General features: G+C 44.0%; 1 pseudogene; it reads left to right on the forward strand.

The window, feature by feature from the left end:
• Positions 1-2,722: 2,722 nt before the first annotated feature.
• LOC136653125 (olfactory receptor 5F1-like) lies at positions 2,723-10,768 on the forward strand (annotated as a pseudogene).
• The last annotated feature ends 418 nt before the right edge of the window (positions 10,769-11,186 follow it).

Raw genomic sequence — 11,186 nt, forward strand, 5'->3', positions numbered from 1 at the left:
GCTTTATGAAAGGGGACTCTTTTTCTGAACTAGAACATTGACATTCTTGGTATGTCTTGCCTGTTGATGCTATGCCCATTGGCTGGAAGTTGGACAGAGAAGAAATGCAGCCGGCTCTCCCACTGGGTCTCCCACTCCCAAATCAGTGCAAGAATGAAACAGAACACAATTGTTGAGAATACACATGTATTCTCATTTGAGAGAGGGTTTTTTATTAGTTGGGCCAATGAGGAATGTGAGTCCCCCACTGGCAGCACAGTGTGGCCTGTCAATTGTCAAAAAACCGATGATGTGCTTAGACCATTTTCGTGACTTGCCAGTGTGCCATGAAATGAAAAAGGTTGAAAATAACTGCTGATCATGAAGACAAATGGAATTGAAAATACACACACACACACACACACACACACACACACACACACACAATGTCTTCAGGATATGCAAGAAAAAGGAAAAAGTTATGAGAGCTAACAGGGTTTGGGAGGAAATCTGAGCTTGACTGGTCACTGACAATTTCCTTTCACCCACAGTGCTCGTGCTGGTTGCTATTCTTTCAGAACGTTCTGCTTCATACCCAACATGCACTGAAGACCTTTACTTCCTCCCCAGTGCAGAGAAGTTTTTGACTGTGGATCCATCCAACATGTTTACTTTAGCCTGGTAGGTCTTCAAGTGCATTGGGAAGAACAATTCTCTACCCTGCAATTTTCAAAATCGCCACGATAAGCAGAAGGCCCTTGCAAAGTTTGTGACAACAACACACAGGGTGATACAATCTTCTCTTCTGTATTGGGTTATAAAGACCTAATTGAAAGGAATTTTGGCTTCACATGTCTGAGAGTTTCACTGAAAACAGGCAGAGCTGTAACAAAAGGAAAGTCAGATTTGAGGTCCATTTTATAGCAACTTTCAAGAATGCTGATGGCAGTAATAGCACTGATGATGGGCACATATGTCACAATGAAGGGGGCCCAGTATGTCTGGGGCCAAGGCTTTCTGATCTGCAGGCTGATCCCACTGCTGCTCATCACTTTGCTACTGCAGCTGCCTCAGGGTGTCAGTAAGAATTGTGAATTTCAGTGGGATTTGGAGGTCTGCACTGGAAGCAGTAATTCTGTAGATGGCATTATAATTGGTGAATTTGTATCTTTCATGCAGGTAGAACTCAGGGAACTTCCCTTTAATGCCAGACCAATGAAGTCATTCGTCACTTCGTAAGTATTTCTTTCAGCCATCGTCTCCTTAAAATACCTGAATGGGGGAAAAATAGTTGTATCTCGTTATACAGTTACTCTTATCATATTGGTTACGCTTCTCTGTTTCTCTGTGTGTGACTAGATCCCTATCCAAGTCAAGTTCTCTTGATCAACAACATTTCTGTCACTTTCTGTTTGCAACAAATCTTTCCAAATTTGGATTGAGAACACAAATTGAGCCGTCCTAAATTTATTCCTATGAGAGGAGAGAGATACATGCATGTCATTTAATTAATCCGTGTTCCATCCTGCTTCCAAGCTTTCCTGCACCATCTTTTGTAACCTTAGAGTTTGGCTGCAGAGAAACAGGCCCGGGTGCTCAGGCTCTGAAAGAGCAGCAACACTCGTGAAGCTGAAAATCCCATGTCTCAACCCACTGCCAGATCTCTGTGGCATGTCGGCTCTCTGCTACATTTCTCATAGTGGTTTGAGTTAGGGTGATGGTGGCACGGGGATGAAACTTCTTGGTAGTGGTGCCACAATTATGGAACCCTCCACTGGGAGAATTAAGATCTATCCCCCCCAACGTGTTTCAGTGTGGTTTTAAATCGTTTTGCTTTGTCTGGTGTTTGGGTGATGGCTTGTCTCTCTCCTGCACTTTTATAGAAGATCCTTGAGTGAAAGTAGTTTTTGCCCTTTTCGAATTGGTATTATTTATTTTTTTCTGATTTTATTCTTTTTTTTAATAAATTGTATATTTTATATACAACTTGAAAGCCGCCTTTCGGCATCTGCTCCTGCAGAGTAAAGGTGGATAAATATCTTTTAAATAAATAAATAAAATAGGAAGAAGCTAGAAGAAACCAAAGGAATTCCATTCCTTCCTCAGCTCAAGTTCTTCCCCAGTTACCTCAACCAAACAGAAAATAAATCTCTGTTTGTCACTCAGGTGTTGATCCTCTGGTTGGGATAATCCATATGGCAATGTGGGTTAGGATTTAAAGGAGGGAATGTCCAAACATAACACACATGTTCCGATGCAATGTCTGTTTATCTAGGTAGCTATGTTTCAAGTCTGCTATATGATAAACTGAAGTCAGCTTGCAGCAAATTTAAACAAAATTGGTCAGCTCATCACAGCCCTCAAAGAGGGTTTTAGAGGATTTAAAAAAAAAAGAGGTGGGAAACAAAATTATTGAAAACATAAAAATGATGCTTTGGAGGTTTGAGGGTTTTGCTCTTACATGGAATGACTCCAACAGTTTCTGTTGGAGAAAGAGGTCATTGCATGTGCCTTAATCAAGTGAAACTCTCATTGCAGTTTTTCCCCCAGGAAATACCATGAAGTCCTTGCAGTTGTGTTTGCCGTGAATGAGATCAACAGGAATGCCAACCTTCTACCCAACAAGACAATGAGACATTACATAATCTCAGATATTTTAAATACAGTGGGCGCTTTGGCCACTCTGAATCTCCTTTTCCCAGGGTGTTGCAGTAATTACCATTGCATCGAGAAACACAATATCATGGCCATCGTTGGAGGGCTCGTCCCCCAAAATACGATCCACATGCCCAGCATCTTAAACATCTACAAATTTCCGCAGGTATGTTCCTCCACTGAAAAGAAAATTCCACTTCATTAATGGAAATGAAGGGAGCAGTCCAACTGGTGCACTTATTTGTGTGTCTTTTCCCCCAAAGCAGCCAAGTTAAAGATTTGGTTCTGCTCATTTGGGTCAACCCAGAAAAAAAGAAATTCTTTTATTGGTTTAGTTTAGTTTAGAGAAGCTGTGATGAATACAGAAGTGTTGTGTGTATGTGTGTATGCTTGTTTGTGTTTAGTTAAACATGTAGGAAGAATCCAAATTTCTCCCTATACACACACACACACACACACACACACACACACACACACAACATTTGGTCATGAATCAGAATCCCTATGGGGCACATCCTCTCCTGCTAGAGATTGGGAGGAAGATTTTGAAATGCAGGAGGAGAGGAAGGTTTCTGTCACCTCTAAAAACACTGTTGTCTTTTCCCCTTAGTTCAATTACAACTCCTTTCACCATGTATTGAATGATAAAACTCAGTTTCCTTTACTCCATAACATGCTTCCAACCAGAAATTCTCAGCATGTTGGGATTCTTCATCTTCTTAAGTACTTTGGATGGACATGGATTGGTGTCATTGTTTCAGATGATGACAGTGGAGAAATCTTACTTCGAAGCTTTACATCTAGGCTCCTGGAGAACAATATTTGTGTTGAGTTTACAGAAATTATTCCAAAACTAAAGACGTACTGGTATCCAACAGATCTCCTACTTCAGACAAAAGAAAGAATAAATTCTACTCTGTTACTGAGCAGAAGCAATGTGATTCTTGTTAGCGGGGATGAACGATCAATGGAGACCATCCAAAGTGTTCTATGCATCAATGAATATTACTTTAACAAACCAATAGAAAAAGTTTGGATCATTACAGCTCAGTGGGATTTTGCAGCTGTACATGCTCTGATGCACTTTACACCCAAAACGTTCAATGGTATGTTATCCTTTGCACATGGTATGTTATCCTTTGTACATGCTCTGATGCACTTTACACCCAAAACGTTCAATGGTACGTTATCCTTTGCACTCCGCACAAATGAATTGCCAGGATATGAAGATTTCTTGGAGACAATCAGCCCTTACAATACCTGGAAACCTTTCCTCTTAGTATATTTTTGGTGTTCGGCATTTGAATGTTCTTTCCCCTCCTGCCCTGCAAAAGGATCGGGCAAGTGCAGTGGGAAGGAGAAGCTGAGGAGCCTCCCTGCACCTAAGTTTGAAATGCAAATGACTGACAGGAGCTACAATATCTACAATGCTGTGTATTCTGTTGCACATGCTCTCCATGCCATGCTTTCATCAAGATCCAAGCCAAAAGCCATCAGTGATTGGGCAACATTGAATATCCTGAAACTCCATCCATGGCAGGTTGGACTATCTCTCAATTTGAGCATAATAAACCACAAATGCATTTTGACACATGCACTGACTGGATTCTGGTTCCTTATTCATGTGCAGCATGCAAAGGAAATTATCCGTAGTCATAAAGGAATTTTTACGTTAGCTGGTCATAAACCAAAAGTGGAATCCAGAGCTTTTTTATTCATCATTATTAAGAATATTTTTATTACCCAGCATCCCCCAATAAAGACACAGGCAAGGGCATATGGTACAAAGGGCCACTTTATTAACTATTTAAATATACTTCAGATTGCAACAGGGCCTAACAAATAAGTCATGCTGGTTCTACATGGGGGAAACGGAGCTGCCCGTCTACTTCCCCCTATAGTGATTTGGGCGACCACACCAGACTCTGGGCAGTGTCAGTACAAGCCTGCTGCCCCCTTCATTGTCACCCTGAAGGGGCAGGGTGGCAGGCTAGCTCAGGCCACCTGAGCGAACCCGAGGTGCGCCTTTACCACCAGGCCGAGGTTCATCCAGCCTGCGTCACCCAGCCGGGAATGCCAGCATGACCAAGCGTGGAGTCCACCCGGCCCTTGCCATCCTGCAGTGTACACCAATATAACCTTACCTACCCAAAACCCGCATGACACCTGCCTAAAGTGACCAAGACCTGTGGAAAACCCCCATTCTGCCCCTAACACCAAGTCCGGGGTAGGCAAAAAACCACCAACCGATGTGCCAATTAGGCTGATGGCAAAAATTCCTACCCGGCCCCAGAAGGCAACCAGCTAGTCTTGGACTGCCAAAGGGTAGGCGGGTGGGTGACCGCTGCCTGGTCCCGACTGCACGGGCTTCTCTGAGCAGCCTGCACGTGGCCTCAGACCAATTAGCCCCCAGCCAATCAGCTGCGATGCTGACTCCTCCTGTGCCTCATGTGGGCGCAGGGCAAACGCCGGTGGCGCGCTAATACACGTGCCACCGGAATACCTTTAAAAAACAAAAAGTAGTTCAGAAAGCAGCTCACACAGCTAAATTCAAGAATGGTTCCTCATCCGCAAAGGACTCACAATCTGGAAATAAAAAAAAAAAAATGTAAGAAGCATCAGCAACAGCCACTGAAAAGATGCCATGCTGGGGTGATGAGGGACAGTTGCTCACCATCTCCTAAACAGAAGAGGACACCACTTTAAAAGGTGCCTCTTATACCAGTTAGTGGGGATGGAATATGAAGTATCTTCCTCTATATTCAATGGGTCTAATTCCTAGCTATGTAATAATAGCTGCACAAATCCTCTGGCTTGCTCCTTGATGATGTTTCACAATGAAGTGCTAATGAATTGTGTTGAACTTTGTGAGTCACAAGTGGTCCAGAACTTGCCTACATTTACACAGTGTGGTGTCACATGATCTAAAGTTGACAGCCAAATCCTGATGCTGCCTATCGATTTCTGGCTTTTTCCAAAGGTGACAGGCCAGATCTCATGGTCCGGTCACTGCCAGAAGTGGTGGGCAGCCAGGTCCTCGTGACAGCAGACAATGAAAACCTGCTGGTTCTAGGAAGTGCATGTAAGTGGTTGGAGGGAGGTGAGGAGGAGAGGACGCAGTGGGGTGGGGTGGGCAGAATGGGGTGGTGATGTTGCAGGGACGAGGGTAGTTTGAGACTGGGCAGGGACTCAGCAGCAGCAGCAGCGGCCATCAAATCCTGACCCCTTCCTGGCTTCGATTGCCTGAACTGCATCCTCACAGACAAGTGCCACCTATAGAGCTGGCACAGGTCTGAGTAGGCCTTTTGGTCAGGCACAGGCTTATCCTGGGGTTGTCAAAACTCCACTCACAGGATTAAGCAGTAGCTGCATTGGCGCCAATGCATTGGCCATGTGGGGCGTTAGGTAGGAGTGAACCTACCAAGTAGCAACTGCCGCTTCTACTGTTTGTGGCAATGTCTCTAAAATGGCCATTGTCCATTTTCCACAGTGACCTGTGAAAAGGCATTTCTGAAAGTGGGATGTCCTCCCTCTGTCATAAATGAGCCATAGAATTGAGCTTTCAGAAAAACATCCACCTGATGGTGCAAAAGCATGGGAACACTTAGCATCAGAGGGCTGAGCATGAACAAACGCAAGTGTTTCTCAAACTGTGACCCACTAGGCGGGTTGCAAGCGAATTTCAGGTGGGTCCCCATACATTTTAATATTTTATTTTTAATATATTAGACTTGATGCTACCATCATATGTGACTGCATTTGGGGAAATATTACAGACCTGTACTTTGAAAAGGCTCCTATGCATATGCTTTTAACAATGATAGTCAATGGAACTTACTCCTGGGTAAGTGTGGGCAGGATTGCAGCCTAGGATTGTGAAAAAATTTTCCTGCTTGATGATGTCAATTCATGTCATGACATCAATTCTGGTGGGTCATGACAGATTCTCATTCCAAAAAGTGGGTCCTGGTGCTAAATGTGTGAGAACCATTGCTAAAGGCTATAACTGCAACATACATTTGATTTATATCAGAGACTGTAGGGAATTAAACATTAAGTGCATCAAAAAAGAAAAATGTTACCTTCTCTGCTTAACAGCAGAGTAGACCTAGGCACACCCAATATATGCCATGCTTTTCGCAAGCACTCAGGTATTGGCATATCCTGCCAATTCCTATCCTACGTTAAAACTTTCTGGGGATGAGCATGTTACAGAGGTCATACAGGAAAAGCAGCACAATGGCCTGAGCCAGGCCACCTCACATTGAACAAAGACCAGGCACAACAAATAAAGGCCTTCCTAGAAGGGTGAAAGGTCCCCATGCCCCACGCATCCCAGGCTGCTTCATCTATGATGGGTCAATAAACTGTTGGGGGACTGAAAACAATTGCTGTATTCAATAATTCCATCTTGAATGCAAAGTGCTGTTTGATACTCTCCAAAAAACAGAAAACCCCTCCCAACTTTGCTTCAATAGAAAGCACAGAACCAGTCTTTAGTCCTTATTCATGATGAAATGCTCACCACTAGATACCATCTGGCAGAACTAAGATAGCACTAATTCCTGTTCTGAGCAGGTGTGTGAGATTCATTTCCAAAAGCAGCACCTGGAGTGACTCTCACCCAAGCCAGCTGACGAACAGCTAACAAGGTTCAAGTGACTTGGATTCACCTGTTTTTGTTCAGTTGGTGTACGTGAGCACACACACACACACACACACACACACACAATCTGTCTTTCTATTTATCTAACTTTCTACCTCTCAACTTCTGACCCAGATTAATTCATTCCTGAGAAACATCCATTTCAACAACAGTGCTGGGGACGAAATTTCTCTCGACCAGCAGGGAGAACTGGCAAGTTCATTTGATATCATCAACACAGTCACATTCCCCAATTACTCCTTCAGGAGGATCCGCGTTGGCAGGATGGACCCCCAGGCTCCTGCAGGCAAAGAATTCACTTTGAATGGCAGTGACATTGTGTGGAATCCCAGTTTCAAGCAGGTGAGGAGGGTGATGCTGTTTTCTGAATCATTAATTGGGAGACTCAGAGCCCAAGCCTGTGGTCTGCGGCACGGATCAGCGCTGCTTGCCACAGTTGCAAACGTGCCATAAGGCACGTTTGCAGGGCTCACCGCCGGGCTCCCGCTGGTTCTAACCCAGCGCCAGCCGGTGCTGGGCTAGCGCCAGGTGGTGCCCAAGTTCCGCAGCTCAGTAGTCTCGAGACTGCCAGGCTGCGGAACAGGAGATGGGGGCGGAACAGATACATAAACTCCATGCATTGTTTACAAACCAAATTGTTTCCACGCGCACACACACACACACTAACATGGAAATCTCTGATATGGGTGTGGAGGAAATTAATGATTGCCTCCTGTAGGGAGCCTCTACAGGAGAGGGAACAGGGTTTGTGAAGCTGCCTCCTCGGTAAACAGGGTGGAGCCTGGGGCAGTCATGCGCCCCCCGGCTTAGTGCCCAGGCCAGATGCCCCTCTGGCTCTACCCATGTTAGAGCTCTGCAAGTGATAATCACATCAAGTGATTATAAATGAGAAAAAAGGCCAAGTGATAAAGAATTAATTGGTCAAGACCAATTTCCTAGGAACCCATCTCACAGGTGTTCTTTTGTTCAGCTACAGGTGAATGTTGCTTAACAACATTCCGATCAGCGACGGACCGTATGCATGACGGTCCGTCGCTGATCCTTGTCACACCCCCAAAACCTCCGAAGCTGAGAGTTGCTGTGCTCCCCTTGCCTCCAAATGCTTTTCTGAGCCCTGCAGAGGCCACATGCTCCAGAGGCTTTGAAAAGAGGATGTCGTTTAACAACGGTGTCACTTAACAAAGTGTGTGCGGGACCACATCCCCATCATTAAACGATGCACACCTGTACTCTAAAAATAGGATATACAAAGGCCTCATAAGTTTTGCAGATTTTTACCAAAATTCACACCACACACATCAACTAAGTGGCTAATAAAATGCTGCTAAATGCCCCAGTTCAGGATCAGAGTGCTGCTATACTGGGCGACATCCCTGGTACGTTAAATATATGTATTGCTGTTCCTCTTCACTGATACTGAGAAGGTATCGATTTTAAACAGAAGACATTATGAAAGCCTGGTGAACAGCTCTATGGATGGTTCGGTGGAGGGATGCTGTAGTGTGGTGGGGCTAGGACTGGGCTCTCAATAACTCAGACCTGAAGAACTGACAGGGAATGGTGGAGCAAATCCCTGAATATAGCAAATGAAGTCCCTCCACCTAACCATCCATAGAGCCATTTCACCAGGCTTTCATACTGTCTTCAGTTTAAAACTGATACCTTCTCAGTAGCAGTGAAGAGGAACAGCACTGCATTGGGGGGCGGTTAGTTAGGATTGAGCTGTTAATCAAGCACACCAAATGTGTACGTGAAAGTGCTTGTGTTCAGTTGGAATTCCTCCAACCCTTTGGGATGGGATGCTCATCCAATTCCTCCATGTGATGGTATTAAAAACATGTTTGATGTGGATGGCTGGTGGTTGCCACATTATAAAGATAATGTACAGCTCTTCTCTATTCTCAATAGTCCCTTGCCACAATTATGACACACTCAGCTCTCTGAAGCCTCATTAACATCTAAAGTCAAGGGTATGCTTTATTTATATCTTAAATTTTTCTTCCACACGAAGGACTATTCTGTCAACTTAAGTGAGTTCTTTATACCATGCCTATTATCTCTGTCATCCCTGGGGACAATTATCTGATCTTAATAAACTTTAAAAATGACTTATTCATAGTTCAGTAGTAAATGAAGCTGGAGAAAGCTGAAGGTTCTGTCTGACTTAAGTTGACATAACTGCTGACATAAGTTTCTGGGTGCAAAAGATCGTCCATAGATGGTTTGAGGATTTGAGATCCTGACAATAGGATTTCCCATTTCTGATTTCAGCTTTCAGTCACTTTCTCAAAACTTTCAGCTTTCATTTTCACTAAACTGACACACTTGCAACTTTATGCTATCAAAGAAAAGCTTGAAAGGATATGGGAAGGGACCAGTGAACTCTGAATCCAACCAACTCTTGCATCAATCTGTGTATAGACATGGAGATAAGAGGACAGTGACTATTTTATGACATGGAGTGACATGGAGATAAGAGAACAGTTATTTTTTCCCCCTCTAGAAACTGCTATGTCCTGTCCTACCAAAGAACTCTAATTGAAGATGGACTCCACTACTCCTATACGAAGACAGAACCAAACAGGTATCACAGGATTCATCCTTTTGGGATTATCTGTTGACCCATAGAACAAGAGGCTTCTCTTTGCTATAGGCCTGTTAGTCTACCTGTAGTCATCATTATATTGATCAGAGTTGACCAATGCCTCAAAACTCCCATGTACTTTCTCTTGGGCAATCTCTCTTTCATTGAGATCTGTTACACATCCACCACACTCCCAGAGGTGTTGTGGGACCTCTTGCTGGGGAACAAGTCCATCTCCTTCATAGGATGTGCTCTACAAATGTATTTCTTTGTCACTTTAGGAAGTACAGAGTGTGTGCTCCTCTCAGTGATGGCATATGACCATTATGCTGCTATCCATCATCCTCTCCAGTATACACTGATCATGAGCCAGCCCATATGTTGGAGTCTGCTTGCAGCTTCCTGGATCATTGGCAACTTCAATTCTGTTATCAACACATCACTGGTCTTTTCCCTAACTTTCTGTCACAATTGACCATTTCTTCTGTGACATTCCTCCTATTCTGCATCTCTCTTGCTCTGATGTAGTTCTTGTCCAGTTGATTATCTTCACCGTCTTTGCATTTCTTATGATTGTGCCTTTCTCCCTGATCCTTCTTTCCTACCTCCTCATTGTCTCTTCTGTGCTCAAGATCCGCAGAGGAAGTGGTAGGATAAAGACATTCTCCACTTGTATTTCTCACCTCACTGTGGTGAGCATCTTCTATGGCACCATCGTCTACACCCACCTGCGACCCTCCTCCAATCATTCCTTGGATGAAGATCGCCTGGTTTCTGTGTTGTATGCCATCATTACTCCCCTGCTAAACCCCTTGATCTACAGCTTTAGGAACAAGAAAGTGCAGGGGGCCTTTTGGAGAGCGCTTGGGAAAAGCAGGTTATAAGTATGGGATGAATGTCTTGAGAAGGTCTGATGTGACACATAGTCAATGGATAGCCCAACCATATCCTGCACTGGAACAGGAAGGCTGAGTAGCCTGTGCTGTATCCAGCACAGGGTAGGAGGTGGCTGTTGTGCAACTTGGAATAAGGTCTTATTGGTCACCTGTTGGTTTCCTTCTGCTTCTGACCTAAGGACAAAATATGTGCTCAACTCTGTGTGTACTAATTATTGAAACACTAATGCATTTGTAAAAGCCTCTGCTAAAAAAATAATAATACAGATTGATGGAAAATCTCCCGGTGATTTTTTGTTTGACCTAGGTATGAGTTTGCAAAAGTTAGGGAGGGCCTTCAATGTTCCTCTCATCTTCATAAGTTGTTTATCTAAAGGGGCATGTCATGAACATAACAGGGGTTAGG

The sequence above is a fragment of the Tiliqua scincoides genome, chromosome 5, assembly GCF_035046505.1.
Source record: "Tiliqua scincoides isolate rTilSci1 chromosome 5, rTilSci1.hap2, whole genome shotgun sequence".
NCBI classification, from domain to species: domain Eukaryota; kingdom Metazoa; phylum Chordata; class Lepidosauria; order Squamata; family Scincidae; genus Tiliqua; species Tiliqua scincoides.